This window comes from Monodelphis domestica, chromosome 2 (genome assembly GCF_027887165.1).
Source record: "Monodelphis domestica isolate mMonDom1 chromosome 2, mMonDom1.pri, whole genome shotgun sequence".
Taxonomy (NCBI): Eukaryota; Metazoa; Chordata; class Mammalia; order Didelphimorphia; family Didelphidae; genus Monodelphis; species Monodelphis domestica.
In genome coordinates, this window is record NC_077228.1 from 136213743 (window position 1) to 136226067 (window position 12325).

A 12325-nucleotide genomic window follows, 5' to 3' on the forward strand; every position below is an offset into this window, starting at 1 on the left:
AAAAAAAACCTTATAATAAAACCTATCAGATGGGACATTAACATTCATTTCACCATTCTCATACAAATAAGAGGATAATAGGCTTCTGGTTTCTAAGTTTAAAAAGAGATAGGAATCTAAGAGTTCATTTTATGATTTGTACACTATAAACTTGTGCCCTATTCTGTTTAAAATAATTTCCACATGAAAATACTAACAATGAGCAAAATATATTTTGATAAGGAAATCAAAATTTTTTTCTGGTTTCTATTTATCAAAATGATTCTATTAACATGAAAAGAGCCTATAGCAATTAAGAAGTTTTATAATATGAAAATGACATAATGGTAGCAACACATCATCTCTGAGGGTCCCATTCTGTTGTTTTTCCCTACCCCTCCAAACCATTTGTTTAAACAGATCAATAAAAATGTTTATGTTCCAAATAGAAAAAAATTTACTGAAACATTGAATATCCATTAAATAAATCTATGTTATTAAATACATTTAAATTATTGCACAGAATTTTTAAAAGTACAAGCATCACTGATTATATCCTGGTAAAATATGGAAATTTGAAGGGCTAACCTAACTATATGCCACATTCAAAATTAGGTACGAAGAAAAGTAGGAGGGGGAAATATTTGTTTATATGTACATATCTATATCTATCTCCTAATTCAGTATGATCTGTACAAGATCTAAAGTTCTTGGGAAATGTTATCTGTTCTTATTTGTAGTAGCCAAGAAACACTCAGTGAGTTAAAAAATAAACTGGTTAAATATCACCAAAAAAAAAAAGTAACTTTTAAAGCAACCACTACCAAAATCAAAGCAGTTTTTTAAAAAAGATAAATGTGATACTTTAATAGAGTACAGTTTGTACTGCCTCAAAATGTTGTTTCCCTAAAAACAGAATGAAACCAACTTATATTTAGTAGAGGAGGGCAAATCTAAAAGTATTTAAATCATAAAATACAAAAATATTGAACATTTTAGAAGATTTGAATTTAATATGATACTATATCTTACATTCTTATTTTGAAAGAGATCTTATTAAACCATTTTAACATTCAAAACACAACATTCAGTTTGAGGATGAAAAGCCAAATGTGTCAATGCTACATGGCTCTCTCAAATGTACAGTGATGACATTTACGATAATGATGTTACAAATAATATACATTATCACATAACAGGCAAAATTTCTGTCAAAGTAATTCTAAGATTAGCCTATGAGTATAGAAAAACATAGAGTAATTTCTTAATTAAAATTATGAATCTGAATTTATTTTGCAAATACTGCTTGACAGTAGTTCTTTTTTTTTTAACTGTTCTTATAGAGCCTGGATTAAATTAAACTAAAGACTCATGTTTTAGCCATTATTTTCTTAAACAATCTATGAGTAAAGAAGCATAAAAAAAACACTTACAAGGAAAACTTGAGAAATTATCCCTCTTCTGACAGCACAAAAACTGCCAAATCCTGTTACCAACCATAATGGCAAGGAAAGTTGCCAATTACCTCCTGAGAATTGTCAGAATGCAGGTAAGCCATGATTTCTCTTACGCAGTCTTACTGTTTTTAGACCAAAGAAGATCTGGATCCATATTACGATTTAAAACTGCTAAATAATATTCGTGCAATGAAGAGCTTAAGCTTTCTTTTTTTCTAACAGAATTTTCACTTCACGCTTGCTGACAAGCAAAATGTTGCTTACTACTCTGGTAAGGTTGCTTGAATTCTTACTGCAGTTTGCATTTCCCGAAAGATACTAAATTATTCATTTCATCATATGCATACGGATAACAGCATTTCCTGCTTAACATCCTTGATGCTATTAACTCTTTCTTCACTAGGTAAGATTAGAAAATACAGAATTCTGTACAAGAGGAAAGACATTAAAATATAATAAATTTCAACAGAATTCACCTTACATTAACAGCTAGCCTGGGAAAAATTTCTGGTCATTTGATAATATCATTTAAACCAATCACAAGTAGTAGAGGAGGGCAAAGAAAAAAAATTTCAACTATTCCCTTACGATGCACTAGAAGGTGACAGCAAAATAATTATGTTGTATTTGTAAGGCACTTTAATGTTTCTGAATCTCATTTGTTATCTCATTTGACTTTCACAAGATAACTGTCAGATAGACAAGGAAATTATTTTACTCGTTTTACAAATCAGGAAACTAAGTTTCAGAGTGGCTAAATCATTTGCCAAAGGTTGCATGGATTGAGATAAGACTAGAATCCTAGTTTTCTAATGTTCATTCAGAATAAAAGATGATGTTACAGTGGCAATTTGGGGCCCTACCCTCAATTTAGGGGTTTCAGCAATTTCTCCCTCATATTTTGTGAATTATACACAATCTTGTCAGACCTCTTAAATCTTCTCAATGGAATAAGAACGGCCTGTCTAGTCAGAGGCTTTTAATTTCCCCCCTTTTCTTATTCCTAATTCTGCTTAGCCCCTCTGTATTAGTATCTCATAATGTTGACCACATACTTTCTACCTACATACATCTGGGGTTTTGTGACACAGGTCTCTCAGTCCTACTCCTACCTTCTTAACTATTCCTACTCAGTTTTCTTAGTTTGAACAACATCCATGTCTCAACCTACACTAGTTGATTACCTAAACCTGTGCCCTCTTCTCTTTCTATACATTCTCTTTCTATAATATCATTGACTTCTATAAGTTGCATTTATCATTTCCATGCAGATGGACTCCTAAATCTATAAACCTATCCCTAGTCACACAAATCAACACCTCCTAGTAGACAACTCCATTCACATTTTCCACCAGCATCTCAAATTCAACATGTTTGTTTTAACAAATGAATGTCCAAAACAGAATTCTATTCTTTCCCCATTAGCCTACTATTCTTTGTAATATCCCTATTTCTTCTGAGAACACTACCATCTTTTCAATGATTCTAGTTCACAACCTCAAGGTGACACTTGACTCTTGACTTTCCTTCACATACCACAATTCTATTGCCACCACATCTCTTGCACTGCAACCTTTTTTCCTCACTCATATAGCCAACTCCCAAATTTGGGCCTCCATCACTACTACAATAGTCTTCTCATTAACTAAGGGTCCTCTAATCAACAGATCTTCCATCCTTTAAAATATTCCTAAAAGAAAAAGACTTGTACAAGAATATTCATAGCTGCACTCTTTGTGGTGGCCAAAAATTGGAAAATGAGGGTAGGCCCATCAATTGGGGAATGGCTGAACAAATTGTGGTATATGTTGGTGATGGAATACTATTGTGCAAAAAGGAATAATAAAGTGGAGGAATTCCATGGAGATTGGAACAACCTCCAGGAAGTGATGCAGAGTGAAAGGAGCAGAACCAGGAAAACACTGTACACAGAGACTGATGCATTGTGGTACAATCGAAGGTGATGGACTTCTCCATTAGTGGCAACTGAACAATCTGTAGGGATCTAAAAAACACTATCCACAAGCAGAAGATAAACTGTGGGAGTAAAAACACCGATGAAAAGCAATTGCTTGACTACAGGGGTGGAGGGGATATGACTGAGGAGAGACTCTAAATGAACACTCTAATACAAATACCAACAACATGGAGATGGGTTTGAATCAAGAACACATGTGATACCCAGTGGATGTGCGTCGGCTGTGGGAGAAGGGGGGGGGGGGGAAGAAAAGAAAATTATTTTTGTTTCCAATGAATAATGTTTGGAAATGACCAAATAAAAATTAAAAATAAATAAACAAATAAATAATAGAAAAATATTCCTAAAACATGGATCTAACTCCATTCAAAAAGGCTCCCCTTTCCTCTTGGATAAAATATACATGCTTGTGTATTTGGGAAGGCACAATATGCCTCCAGAATACTTTTCCAGCCTTGACCCCCTCCCTCTCACAAATTCTACATTCCAGACAATCGGGTCAACTAGCTACTTCCCTCTGCAGGTACTCTATCTCAAACCTGTATAAATGGAGATTTTGGGCCTTTGGATATCATCCCCCCAGAAGTCCCTTAGTATTTCCCAAAACGCCATTTTCCTGTGTCCCTGCATTTTGCGTAATTGTATTTAAGTAGCTGTAACTACTCCCTCTTTCTTGGATCTGGGAACAGGTTTAAGTCAGGCAGTTCTTTTGTTTTAGTTATTATTAATAAAACTTTATAAAATATATTTAGTCATTGATTATTAATTTAAAAACCCACATTTTGGTGACCACGAAGAGAAAAGAAATTGTCAAAAAATTTTAAGCAAATAGCCTTACAGTAAATATAGTAACTTTGCCCAGTCACTGCCCACCACGAGGATCCAGTGGCAGGGTGTGCCTGTGCTCTTACCTCACCCTGCGGCCTGCTGTTTCTCCTGTCCATCTGTTTGACCAGCATTCCTCACCGCACTCCACCCAGCTTCGAGCCTCCTCTTGTCAAAATCAGACTCACCACAAGAGCCTGACAATCTCAGCCATTTTTTTCCCCACAGAGGGTGACATATAAAAATCTTTCCACTCCAATCCCTTTCCACACTCCACGTGTGTTTCTAGTCTGCCACAGCCATTTTTCAGTGTGGAGAAAAGAACCCCACCCCTTCTAATTTTCAAGCAGATATTTTTTAAGCTGATCCTGGGCTCCTATTTTAGAGAGCTTTTACCAAAGGTTTTTCACAGGGAGGGCAGTTAGTTCCAAATCAGTAGATTTAAAGTCAGTTTTGGGGAATGAGACTGATTTTTTTTTAACCTTCTTTCTCTTGACCCAACATCAAAGAACATTTTTCTCTCATATGCAAATACATTATTGTTTTCCATTGGAAGTTTGGCTTCTTTCTGTTTACTCTTTAAACAAATCCCATTCAGTGACTCTCAGGAAAAATGGTATTGCAAAACATGCTTGAAATTCTGAAACAATAGTTTGAGTTGGTAGAGCTAAAAAGTGCAGTTTGGATCTGCTTAATTCTTTTCTTGGGACTTTTTTTATTTTCATTGGAGATTTCCCACTTTATTTCCCTCTCATCAAGAATATGCCACAAGCTAGGCTTCTTATACTACAAAACAACTTGAAATATTTTGACAAAGTTCTAAAAGACCTAACTGCTCTCAACATGCAGGGCGGCGATTCTGCTTCTGTGAGGAAATTCAGACCTCTGACAAACAAAATCTAAATGAATAATAAATACTGGGGGAGGGGAAGGAAACTTTAAAAGAGATCTGGAAGTTTCTTGCTAACTATTTTGAGTTTATTCTTCTCCTGTAATAGTGAACAAGTCTATTAGGATTTATGAAAAGGATTTTGACTGCACTGCCAGTCTCCACCTTCTCATTGGTTTATATTATTGTATGATTGCTTTAAGGTTTAAATTTTTTTAAGCTTATCTGTTTTAATTTAATCAATATCTTTCTGTTATATTGAATCATTTTAAGCTATGTTTTGTCTATATTATCTTTAATTTGTACCTTTACCTTTGCTGAAGAACAAAATATCACTGTATAAGCCCATGAACATCTTGCCTAAAAACCCTTGTCACTATATCCATTGAAGATCACATGTTGCCTTTGTTAGTTGTCACATAGATGATAATGGATGGATTTCAACAAAACTGGTTAAATTGTGCTCAACCTTTGGAGAATTTAATGAGCTAAGAATTTAAATGGTAATTCTTAGGGGTCTTCAGAAATAATTTTAATAACTAATAGTTTCTGAATGGATGATTTAATACACACACACACACACACACACACACACACACACACACACACACACACACACAAGAATGTTGTATTAAAGGTAGAGAAACAAAGAAATGTTCCTACCAAGGTGTTTCTATGAATCAGGAAGCTGAAAAGAGCTCCTGCAAAACTTTTCACTTTAGTTTACTTCCAGCAGAAAAACCTAGATTTCTTATGATGTTCTAGACACAAATAAGTTTTAGCTTTGTTTAAAAACGTCTTTGCCAAGGTTGAAATATTTGCTACATCTGTAAAATTGTGACAAATATCCATCAGTTCATAGGGTTTTTTAATGTCATACAGCAACTTATGTGAAATATGATAATTGGTTTGTTTGCTATTATAATTAACTGGGATACTGTGGACTTGGGGGGACTTTGGTACTTTGTTCATTATCTACTGTGTTACTGTTTTATTCTGAAAATCATTTTGTACTCCCACGTAGCTGACACAGTGTGTCACTGATTTTAAGCTATATATTTTTGATTTTTAAAACTTTTGTAAAACTTTTTTTTTCATTGTATGTGCAATATATTATCTGAGTTTTGTTTTTTCTCTCCTTTTTGTATTTGAAGCACATGTCAACAGTATTGGGATTTTTATTTATTTTTTTTTATTTTGCAGTAATATAAGTTTAAAATACTTTTGTTCTAATATTAATGCATACCCAAAAAGCTTTAGACTATAAATATTATGCCACTGATTGCTTAAAAGCATTATGGGACTTTGCTTCATGATTCTGTTTGATTCCAGAACAAGGGAATATACAAAAGAGCCACTGTACAATGCTAAAGAAACACAGAGCACCTGCATAGTGCCTATGGAGCACAAAGTCAAATAGACCAGATCCCAATGGGATTGATGAAAATTTTGAGCCAAGACAATAGGACTTGAACTTGTTTGGTGTTCTAGGTTTCGGCTGTTTAACATGTTAAAGGGAGGTCTTCTTTGTCCCACATTCTACCAAGTATTTCAAATTTGGCTCCTATAATCTAGTTCCTTTTCTGTCTTTCATGGTATGGCAAACTTTCTGTAGTCCTGGCTACTGGTTGGGTAAATGCATAATTGCTTAAATCATTTAAATTGGGTCCTGATTCAAGGACCTGTTATAGAGTTGTTTTTCCTTTACTTAGATTTTTTTTAGACATAAGACTTTTTTACATTTTGTATTTCATCCACAAGTTATTTTTATCTTTTATTTGGATTTTTTCATGTTTTTGATTTTCTTTTGCAAATTGATACATATACCTCATAATTCAGTCATGCATCTGAGTGGTCACTGTGTTTGTTATTATTCACCTCAGGGGGGCCAAGTTATTGTTGCAAATTTTTACTTAAATTTGAGCAATTTTAGGATAAGAAACTTAAGTTGATTATGTTTCCATGATTCTTTTGGGGAAACTGGTTTCCCAATAGGATCATAGAGGGGATATGTGTAAATGGAGATTTTGAGCCTTTGGACTTCATCCTCCAAGTATTTCCCAAAATTCCATTTTCCTGTGTCCCCATATTTTGTGTGGTTGTATTTAAGTGGCTGTAACTCCTCCCTCTTTCTCTCTTGGACCTGGGACTGGGCTGAAGTCAGGCAGTTCTTTTGTTTTAGTTATTATTAATAAAACTTTATAAAATATAATATTTAGTTATAGATTATTAATTTTAAAACCCACAAACCTCCATGCTTTTGCTCTCCAATATTCCTGGAAGACTATCCCCAATTCCTTCTCTAGAAACTAGTAGTTCCCTTCAAGGCTAGGCTAAGTGGTCATCATCTACTCAAAGCCATTCCTGATTCCCTCTCTTTCCCCACCAAGTTATTTTGTCTTTGTATGTATTTTGTATCTACTTATCTGTTCACATTTTATATTCTCTTCAATAGAAATGTAAGCTCATTGAAACCATGGTCTATTTATCATTGTTCTCAATTGCCAAGCAATGTGTCTGGCACACAGTGGGCACTAAATACATGTTTATTGAACTTAATTTTTTTTTAATGAACTGAATCCTTAAAATATATAGGGGGTCAGTGTCACTGTACAATTTTTAAAAGATCAGTTAAAATATTAATTGAGAATCTCTGATTTCATTAAGATTCTAGATCTTATAGGTATATAAACATATATGCATATGTATATACATACACTCACAATATACTATACAAATCTTAGTAGAAAAACACCCAAATTTAGTATAGCATGAGTTTAAAAAACCACAGTCCTTAGGAATAGGTGTGTGTGGATTTTATTAATTGTGGATTTTAGTTATATTTAGGTAGGCAAGGAAACAAGGATGTCAACCCACACTCATTTCCTCTCTCAAACATATACCACTTTAAAATTTTAACACTAGGCAAAGAAAGAGCATATGAAAATATCTAGAAACCTAGTTTTCTAACCCAGGCAAATTATGACTTAAAATCATCCTTTAAATTAATAAGGCTCAATTTCAATAACTATATGCTGATACTTTTTTTTTTCTCTTTACTCCTGGCTTGGAATCCAAATGACCTATTTCAAATGCTGCCTCAGTCACTTACTAGGTGACCCTGAGCAAGTTACCTAAGCTTAAGTTTCCTCATCATTCAAAGGAGGATAATATAGCACCTAAACTGCAAGGCTGTCATGAGTATAAAATGAGACATTTTAAGCACTGGGGATACAATGATTTGGGGTGGTAGGAGGGAGTGGATCAACAATGTTCCAGCCTTCAAGATTAAAATCTAATAAGGAGATAGGAAATGTACATTAGTATTATATAAGCTAGAAAGTGGAAAGATAAGAACAAAGCTGAAATCTATAGATGAAAAAGTATTTAAAGTAATTTTTTAAAATATATTTTTTAAGAAATATGATGTGAAGGGGGAAGCTGGGTGGCTCAGTGGATTGAGAGCCAGGCCTACAGACCAGAGGTCCTAGGTTCAAATCTAGCCACACTTCCTAGCTGTGTGATCCTGGGCAAGTCACTTAACCCCCATTGCCTAGCCCTTACCACTCTTCTGCCTTGGAGCCAATACAAAGTATTGATTCTAAAATGGAAGGGGGGTAGGGGGGATTATGATGTGAGATAACTTTCAACCAGGGGAAATCAGAAAGTTTTATAGATACAGTTTCATCTGACCTAGACCTTAAAGGGTAAGGATTTTTATAGGCAGATGAGAGCAGGAGGAAGTGTGTCCTAGGTATGAAAGATGACTGACCTGAATAGCGAAAGGAAAGAAAAGGCAAGATGAGATGGGCAATAGGTTTGGTCTGATAGTAAAGTACAGTGTAGAAGAGGAATGGGATCAAATAATGCCAGGAAGGTAAGATGGTACCAACTTGTGAGTGCCTTAAATGACAGAATGAATTATTTTTTAACCCCAACACACCAAGGAACCAATGAAGCTATTCAATAGGGGAATAATATAATACACATTAGGAAAATAATGCTGGTAGCTAGGTGAAGGTGAAATTAGAAAAGCTAAAAGCTAATGGCAAGGAAATTAGGTCTGAAGTAGAGATGATGAAGACACGTAAACTAGGGTGATCACTGTGAAGAAAAGGATATGAGTCAGTGTCACAGTGCCCCCCCTCCCCCCCATTTTATAGTCTCCATTCTGCTGTATGGGAGAATAAAAGTAAACTTCTTATCTTTTTCTTGACCACTCCAATCCCGATTAGCAGAAAAAGGTTGAAAGAGGTTAGGGGGCATCTGACTCCCATCTTAGAGTTTTAATCTATTTCCCTCCCATTTTAAGATTACGTCCAGAATATTGTCAGCAACAGAGAAATAGAAATAAGAGAAAAAGAAAATCCCAATCTACTGCCACCTCAGGACCTTAATTCTGCTTCCCTTCTTTCTTAGTCTCCATCCAAAACGTTAAATCAGTAGAAGAAAGAAAGAAAAAGTTAAAGGAAATAAATATGCCAAGTCATCTTTCTAGATTTCCTTTATTTAATTCAATAACCCATTTTTTTCTCTCTCCCCAAAGCTCTAATGACTTCTCTTACCCCCAATCAATCAGCTGAGAACTGTGCATCCAATTTTCCCTTAAAATTTTGAGGCTAAAAGAATGCCTCCCCTCCCCCCCCTTCTCCTTCTCCTCCTTATCTCACACATCATCCAAAAAGCCTTCTACCACTATCTCACACCTTCACACCAATCTAACAGGAAGGGGTGGATTTCCTTCTTGTTAAGGCTAACCCTTCTACTTGTACAAATGATCCCATTCAATCTCAGCTTCTCCAGTACTCCCTGTCCTCCTCACTCTCATTCATCATCATTTCTTTTTAACCCTTACCTAAGTATCAATTCTGAAGAGTGGCAAAGGCTAAGCAACTGGGGTTAAGTGACTTACCTAGGGTCACACAGCTAGAAATGTCTGAGGAAAGACTTAAACTCAGGTCCTTCTGACTCTTGGCCTGGCACACTATCCACTGTGCTACCTACCTGCCCTCTCTCATTAATCTTCAAGCTCTCTTTTTCTACTGGCTATTTCCCAAACTGCTTACAAATATGCCCATTTCTCCCACATCCTCAAAAAACCGTCATTAGCTATTGTGCCATAGCCCTTCTCGCTTCTGTGAATAAACTTTTTGAAAAGGCTGTCCATAATCAAGGCTTCTATTTTATTTCCTCTCACTCTTTTCTCAACTCTCTATATACCCTGGTTTCTAAACAAATTATTCAATGGAAACTGCTCTCCAAAGCTGTCAATTCTAAAGGCCTTTCTGAACTCTCTGTAGCCTCTGAGATTGTTAATTACCCTCTTCTTTTTGATGGTTTCCTTTCTAGGTCCTCAAGACCACTGGACATTTCAAACTGGATGCTCCAAAGACATGTCCAATAGACACCTTAAAGTCTACAAGTTCAAAACTAAATTCCTTAGTTTTCCCTCAAAACTTCTCTTCTGAACTTCCTATTACTATAGAGGGTCCAACCAATCTCAGTGATCCAAAGTAAAAATCTTGAAGTTATTCTTCTTGACTCACTCTCACACATTTCCCATATGCAAACAATGGCCATTTCCCATATGCAAACAATGGCCAAATCCTAACATTTTCACCTTAATAATACCTCTCATATGTTCTTCTTAAAATGCAGCCTTAGACATTTACTAGCTGTGTGATTCTAAACAAGCCACTCAACCTATTTGCCTTAATTTCCATATCTTTAAAATGAGAATAATAATAATATGGAACTCCCAGAGTTGTGAGAATCAAATGGATGGTGATTTTAAAGCTTACTTAGCATAGTGCCTAGCACAAAGCAAGTGCCACATAAATATTAGCTATCATCATCTTTCCAGTTACTACCTCAAAACCTACATTACCAAAGCTGAAATCACAAAATTTCTCACTAATTCTTCCTGGCTTCTCTATTTTTGTTGAGAGCCATAACATTATCAGTCATTCAATCCTGAAATCTTTTCACCATTGTGGACTCCTCTATTTTTCTTCTCACTCCATATCTTTTCAACTGTTAACACCTTGAAAATTCATGCTCTATGAAGTCTCTTGAATCTGTCCCCCTCTCTTAACCACCCAACACTACTATACCAAGCTAAGTCCTTATTATCTCCAGCTCCAACTATTCTAACATCCTAGAATTTCTTTCAACTGCCATTCCTTATTCATGTTGTTACCATATAACCTCCTTCATTTACCATACTAATTTCATTGTTCTTGGGCTCTAAATGCTTGGTACTTTGCCATAAGCTAGAAAAGGATATATTCTTTACTTGAATATCTAAATGGACTTGTGACTTCATTGGCAAGTGTCTGAGAATGAAAGTCACATATACCTTTCTTACTGGTAAGATACCCACCCACTTATGTTTCAATGATCCTCTATATAGCTTCCACAAGGATTTCTAAAAGGCCACAGCTTAGTATTTAAGGCCCTTTTCAATAAAGCTCCAACATAGTCTTCCAGATGCATTTCACATCATACTTCCTCCTTTCATGTAATTTATAGTTAAACTATTATATCAAACTCAAATAGAAACAGGCTGCATGCTGATTTTCAAAATGACAAATTAACATTATCTATAACTACATGTTAATCTGGTTCACTCCACACTCTGGTATTTAGAAGCCCCACATGTTAGTTATTTCTAGAAGTTCCAAAAAGTTCTTTTGTTTTGCACTTTCATATTTTCATACTTCTTTGCAATTATGCTTATTTGTAGCTATCTCTTAGCTCTTCCAACTATGGTGTGAGTTTGTTATAGGAAAAAGACCCTGTAATTAATCTATTGCCTGTTCACTAATTAAATAGAGGAGGTACTTGGAAAATAGTTGTTGTTCCCAAACTCCCAGGTAGATAGTTTTTATGAACCATTTAACATTTAAAAAAAAATTTAAAACCCTTATCTACCATCTTAGAATCAATAATGTATTCAAAGGCAGAAAAGTGATAAGGGCTAGGCAATGGGGGAAGGGGGGGGGGAAGTGACCTGCCCAGGGTCACACAGCTAGGACTTATCTGAGGCCAGATTTGAACCAAGAACCTCCCATCTCTAGGCCTGACTGTCAACCACTGGACCACCTAGCTGCTCCCTCACCATTTAACATTTTAAATGCATAATTAGTGATGGGTTCATATCATAACCACATTTATCAGCTATTCTAAAACATATCA

At 35.3% G+C, this 12325-nt stretch overlaps 1 protein-coding gene across 17 annotated transcripts in view; it reads right to left on the reverse strand.

Annotated features, from left to right (window-relative positions):
- Positions 1 to 12325, reverse strand: part of ENAH (ENAH actin regulator) — a 254249-nt gene that overhangs the window by 55528 nt on the left and 186396 nt on the right. The gene's annotated exons all lie outside the window — the stretch shown is intronic.